The sequence below is a fragment of the Bison bison genome, unplaced genomic scaffold (assembly GCF_000754665.1).
Source record: "Bison bison bison isolate TAMUID 2011002044 unplaced genomic scaffold, Bison_UMD1.0 scf7180017864368, whole genome shotgun sequence".
Classification (NCBI taxonomy): domain Eukaryota; kingdom Metazoa; phylum Chordata; class Mammalia; order Artiodactyla; family Bovidae; genus Bison; species Bison bison.
The window spans coordinates 722,116-728,781 of record NW_011494940.1 but is presented as its reverse complement, the minus strand read 5'-3'; positions in this window follow the sequence as shown (position 1 = coordinate 728,781).

The following is a 6,666-nucleotide window of genomic DNA, read 5'->3' as shown; positions in this document are numbered from 1 at the left end:
TCATTGTAATTGTCTTGAGATTCATCTAAGTTGCTGCATATGCCGATAGTTTGTTCCTTTTTACTGCTGAGCTGTATTCAATGGTATGGATGTGTAATACCACAGTCTGTTTAAACATTAATCAACTGGAGAACATTTGGGTAAGTTTTCAGTTCGGGGTTATCATGAATAAAGCTGCTATGGACATTCGTGTACAACTTCCTATTTGGACAGAAGTGCTCACTTCTCTGGGATAAATGAGCAAGAGTATAATTGCTGGGTTGTAGATCTCTCATGAGAGTCCCTTGGACTGCAAGGAGATCCAACCAGTCCATTCTGAAGGAGATCACCCCTGGGATTTCTTTGGAAGGAATGATGCTAAAGCTGAAACTCCAGTACTTTGGCCACCTCATGCGAAGAGTTGACTCATTGGAAAAGACTCTGATGCTGGGAGGGATTGGGGGCAGGAGGAAAAGGGGACAACAGAGGATGAGATGGCTGGATGGCATCACTGACTTGATGGACGTGAGTCTGAGTAAACTCCGGGAGTTGGTGATGGACAGGGAGGCCTGGCGTGCTGCGATTCATGGGCTCGCAAAGAGTTGGACACGACTGAGCAACTGATCTGATCTGATCTGATTATAAGTCCATCTTCAGTTCTGAAAGGAATTGCCAAACTATTTTGCAGACTCACTGTATGCAATCTACTTTTTTAAACTTAACAATATGTTGTCAACAATTTTCCTTATTGTTAAACACTTTCTATTTAATTAAGTAAGACTTCCCAGGTGGCTCAGTGGTAAAGACTCTGCCTGCAATGCAGGAGACATGGGTTAAATCCCTGGATCAAGAAGATCTCCTAGAGAAGGAACTATCAACCCACTCCAGGCAGTAAAGAATTTGCTTGCAATTTGGGAGACCTGGATTCAATCCCTGGGTTGGGAAGATCCCCTGGAGAAGGGAACAGCTACCCACTTCAGTATTCTGGCCTGGAGAATTCCATGGACTGTGTAGTCCACGGGGTCACAAAGAGGCGGACACAGATGAGCGACTTTCACTTCCGGTGTTCTTGCCCGGGAAATCCCAAGAAGAGAGGAGCCTGTTGGGCTACGATTCAGAGGAGTCACAAAAGAGTCGGACACAACATAGCAACTAAACAACAACGTCATTACTTATTGTTGTTTAGTTCTAAAACATGCTATTCCATTCTAAACATGGAATGGAAACATGCTTCTAAAACATGCTATTTCATTGTATGCTGCTGTTGCTGCTAAGTTGCTTCAGTCATGTCCGAATCTTAGCAACCCCATGGACTGCAGCCCACCAGGTTCCTCCGTTCATGAGATTTTCCAGGCAAGAGTACTTGAGTGGGGTGCCATTGCCTTTTCCAATTCCATTGTATAGCTATACTATAATATCCAATCTAAATTTTAGGAATTCCTGAATTTCATGAATATTCTTATTTTTGTGTTATAAATAATAAAATGAAAAATATTGTGGAAAAATCTTTGTGCCTATTTCTGATTATTTCTTTAGGATAAATTTTTAGACATAGATATCCAGGAGTTGGTGATGGACAGGGAGGCCTGGCGTGTTGCGATTCATGGGGTTGCAAAGAGTCGGACATGACTGAGCGACTGAACTGAACTGAACTGATAGTGGTTTAAAGGGTATGAATGAAGGGACATCCAGTGCTTAAGTCCAGTGCTTAAGACTCCAAGCTTCCATAGCAGGGGGGTGTGGGTTTGATCCCTGGTTGGGGAACTAAGAGCCTGCATGCTGTGCAGTGCAGCAAAAAAATAAAATAAATAAAAATAAAGGGTATGGATGAACATTATAAAGTATTTTGCTTTCTTCCTTTTTTTCAAATTGTCCTACTAAAAGTTTCAATTTACAATCCCACAGCAGTATATAAGAATTAAGCAGTTGTATTTCAACACAAATTAGTCAAACAGCATTCTTAATATCTAAATAGATCTTATAAGTCAACTAGAAAAAATAAATACCCCAAATCAAGATGCTTTGGGCTGCAAATGATATAAAATTCCAATTAAAATTATATAAACAATAGAGAAATTTAGACTTCATGTAATAACTCCAAAGATAGGGCAACTTCTGATTTTGTTGATTTCACACAATAACTTTAAAAATAGCCACCACAAAACATAGACTAATGGTAAAGGCTGTGAAGCTAGGCTGTTGGGTTTATATTCTGGCCCTTTCATTTGCTGAGTGTGGGACACTGAGCAAGTTACTTGTCCTATTTATGCCTTAGCTTCCTATTTTGAAAAAGGCTATATTAATAGTATCTATCTCATGGGTTTAAGGATGAAGAGCTAACATATGTAAAATAGCCATTAAGTGTTGATATTGTCAAGAGTCCAGGTTCTCCCTGCTTTTCTGTTCTGGAATCCTTAGCATGTTAACATTATTTTCAGTCTTCAGACCTCAGGGTCACAAGATAGCTGCATTAACTCCAGGAATCTCACCCAAGAAGTCCAGGAATAGACGAAGTAGTCTTGCCTGTTTCTTTCTTTAGAACAGGGAAACCTTTCCAGGAAGTGCCAAACAGATTTCCCTTGCATTCCACTGGCTAGAAAATAGGTTACTCTATACCAATCTGTTTAATAAAAAAAGAGAATGGAATGACTATGATTGGTTTAGATCAATCAAGGTTTACTCATAAGCTAAAACCACCTTCCCTGTGGATAGAAACCAAACAAAATCAGTTCTTTCTAATAAGAAAGAAGAGAAAAATGGATATTGAATGAACCAGAATGTCTGCTATACATCACATTAGAAAAATGGGCAAACCACATGCACCAGTACTTCATAAGAGAAGAAAAGCAAACGGTAAATAAATATGCAAAAAGGCTCTTCATGATTAATGAGCAAAAGGGTAAAAATTAGAAGTAGTTTCTGTATTTCTCTATTAATTTGGCAATGATGAAAAAGAATGATAATCACCTAAAAACAGACAAATATATAAAATGCCTAAGAATAAATTTTATATACATGATGTGCAAGACCTAAATGAAGAAAATTATAAAATTTTACTGGACAACATTAAATAAGACCTAAGTAAATGCAGATACATACCATGTTCATGAACAGTAGGACTTGGTATCTTAAAGATGTCAATTGTCCTCAAATTGGTTTAGAGATTTAAAGCAATGCCAAACAAAATCTCAATAGAGTGGCTTTTTTTTTTTGAGAAATAGATGCTTTATTTCTAAAATATACACGAAAGAGCAAAGTCCCCAAACTAAAGACACCCTTAAAGAAAGGAATATGGTAAGAGAATTTTTCTTACTAGATATCAAGACTTAAAAAAAAAAAAGACAGTAGTAATTAAGATAATGTAATATTGATTCAAGGATAGGCAAATTTAGCAATAGGAACAAACAGAGGGCCCCAAAACAGACTCTCACAATGTAGAAACTTCACAAATTACCATGATAGTACTGAAAATCACTGAAGAAAGAATGGAAAAAGAAAAAAATAAATAAAATTTCTCATCCTATATAGAAAGTAATTCAAAATTATGTGTAAAGGCAATTTGTAAAATTACTCAGAAGAAGATTCAGGTGATTATCTTTATGCTTTTAGATTAGGGAAGGATTTTCTAAATAAAACACAAAAAGCATTAACTATAAAAGAAATCAAGAACTTTGTTCAAAGATATCTCAAAGTGAGTAAACAGACAAGCCATAAATTAAGGGGAAAAAAAACTAGTTTCAGAATATATAAGGAACTCCTACAAATATGTTAGAAAAAGTTTTTTTTTTCCTTAGCTTAAAGAAAGTAGGTAAAAGACAGATATTTCACAAAGGAGAAAAAGGACATGGCCAATAAACATATGAAAAAAAAAAACCTCATTAGTAATCAGAAAAACAAATTAAGATGCCAATGATATGTTCTTTTATATCTATCTGATTCCACTCACCTCCCTCAACCATTGATAATACCAAGTGTTGGTAAGGAGTAGATCAGCTAGAAATCTTTAAGCACTTCTGGAGGGAGCATACATTGATGTAATCACTTTGGAATACTAGCATTATTTGTAAAGTTGAATATTCACATAGCCTATGACCTAGCTGTTCCACTTGTAGGTATGCCAAGATATACACAAGAATATTTATAGTTTATATTCTCTCACCCTCCAGAAAGATTGGAAACAACCCAAATATCTGTTGAAGGAAAATGAACACACAAATTGTGGTACAGTCACATGATGGAACATTATGCAGCAGTGCAAACAGAACTATAGACACATGTAGCAACATGGAGGGAAATTTTAGGAATGTTGTACCGAGTTAAAAAAAAAAAGCAACTTGTAGAAGATTACATTATAATACCATTTATAAAAAATTCCAAATAAGAAAAATTAAGCACTTTGTTATTTAGGGGTTATAAATATGTAAAATTTTTTTTTATAAATCAAAGGAATATCAATCAAAATTTTGTGGTTATCCTTGAGTGTGGTAGAAGGCAAGGACATGGATTAGGAGAAGAGCACACACACTGATGTGATGGTATTGGCGGTATTTTAGGTGTCTTCTTAATATTTCACATATTTATTTATTTTTTAAATTGTGGTAAAATACACAGAAAATTTACCTTTTTAACCCTTAAGTGTGCAGTTCAGTGGTATTAAATGCACTTACACTGTTATACAATATAAATGCACATCCATCATCCATTTCTAGAATTCCTTTCATCTTGTAAAATTGAAATTCTATACATTAAACAATAAATAATTTTTCCCTCCAGCCTCTGACAACCACCATTCTACTTTCTGTGTCTACGAATTTGAGATTTTTAGTTTTCAAGTTCATAGATGGGCTCACAGGTGTTCATTTATTGTCAATTCATAACTTGCATATACATATTATATATACACAACACATATATATTCTTTTGTATGTATAAAACAGTACATATCTTATTTTTTAATGTCTTTATATCTGGAAAAATCATGACAATATCCAAAGTTGGCCAGAACATGATAAGTGCCAGCAAGCCTGTAAATTGACACAACTTTTCAGACATTTTAAATTTAACATGGTAAAACTGATAAATACTTTATGGCTTTGGGGAGTTAGTATGCTTTCAGTTTTGGTTTCTGATTATTCATTAACAATATATAGAAATATGATTGATTTTTGTGTGTTGACCCTGCATCTTTGCTTAATTAGTTCTAGGAGGTTTTTTCTTATTGTTGATTCTCTGGGATTTTCTATGAAGACAATGGTGTTTTCTGTTAGTTTTCTTTCTTTCCATTCTGTATGCTTTTATAATTTCTTTTTCTTGCCTTATTGCACTGGCTAGATGTTTGAGTTCCAATTTGAATGGTAAAAGTGGACATTCTTGCCTTGTTTCTGATCTTTAGAGAGAAATTTTCTTTGACCATAAAGTATGATGTTAGGTACAGGATTTTGTAGATGGCCCTTATCATGCTGAAGATGCTCCTCTTTATTCCTAGTTTTTTAAGGTTTTTTGTTTTTTTGTTTTTAATTCAATGTCTGCTGATTTTTGTCAAATGCTTCTTGCATCAGTTGATATGGTCATGTGGTTTTACTTTTTAGAATATTAACATAGTTTCTCAAGTTGATTTTCAAATATTGAAACAGCTTTGCCTTCCAGATTTAAATTATACTTGGTATTTATACATTAATCTTAATTTTATTATTTACTTTTGACTGTGCTGGGTCTTCCTTGCTTCATGCAGGCTTTCTCTAGCTGTGGTGAGCAGGGGTTCCTTGTGATGCACTGGTTCTAGGCACATGGGCCTCAGTAGTTGCGGCACAGGGGCTCAGTAATTGTGGTTCTCCTGCTCTAGAGGGTGCAGGCTTTGGTACTTGTGGCACACCACTTAGTTGCTCTGCAGTATGTGGGATCCTCCTGGACCAGGGATTGAACCTGTGTCCTCTGCATTTATTGGGAGGTGGATTCCTAAGCACTGGGCCACCAGGGAAGTCCCTACATGAATCTTTTATGTACTGATGAATTCAGTTTGCTAATAATTTGTTGCAGCTCTTTGCATCTGCATTCATGAGGGACACTGGTCTCTAAATTTCTTTTTTTTTTGTATTATCTTTGTCTGATTTTGGTACTGATATATTTTTCTGCAAGGCAATTTTTCTCTGGAGACCTGGGTTCGATCTCTGGGTCGGGAAGATCTGCTGGAGAAGGAAATGGCAATCCACTCCAGTACTATTGCCTGGAAAATCCCATGGACAGAGGAGCCTGGTAGGCTACAGTCCATGGGGTTGCAAAGAGTCGGACACGACTGAGTGACTTCACTTCACTTTTCAACGTCTAGCACATCTAATATAAGACCAACATCTAGCACATCTCAGAGATGAGGAGACCGAATATCCACCAATAAGGAGATTCAAAGTGGCAGTTAAAATGGGAGCAAAGATGATGTCCTTCCATCTGGACAGACTAGAGACTGGGGAGTAAAACATAACATGACCTTTTACTTAGAGTTTAGTAGGTGTTAGACACTGTGTATGAATTGTCTCATCTAGCCATGAAATTAAAAGACGCTTACTCCTTGGAAGGAAAGTTATGACCAACCTAGATAGCATATTCAAAAGCAGAGACATTACTTTGCCAACAAAGGTCCGTCTAGTCAAGGCTATGGTTTTTCCTGTGGTCATGTATGGATGTGAGAGTTGG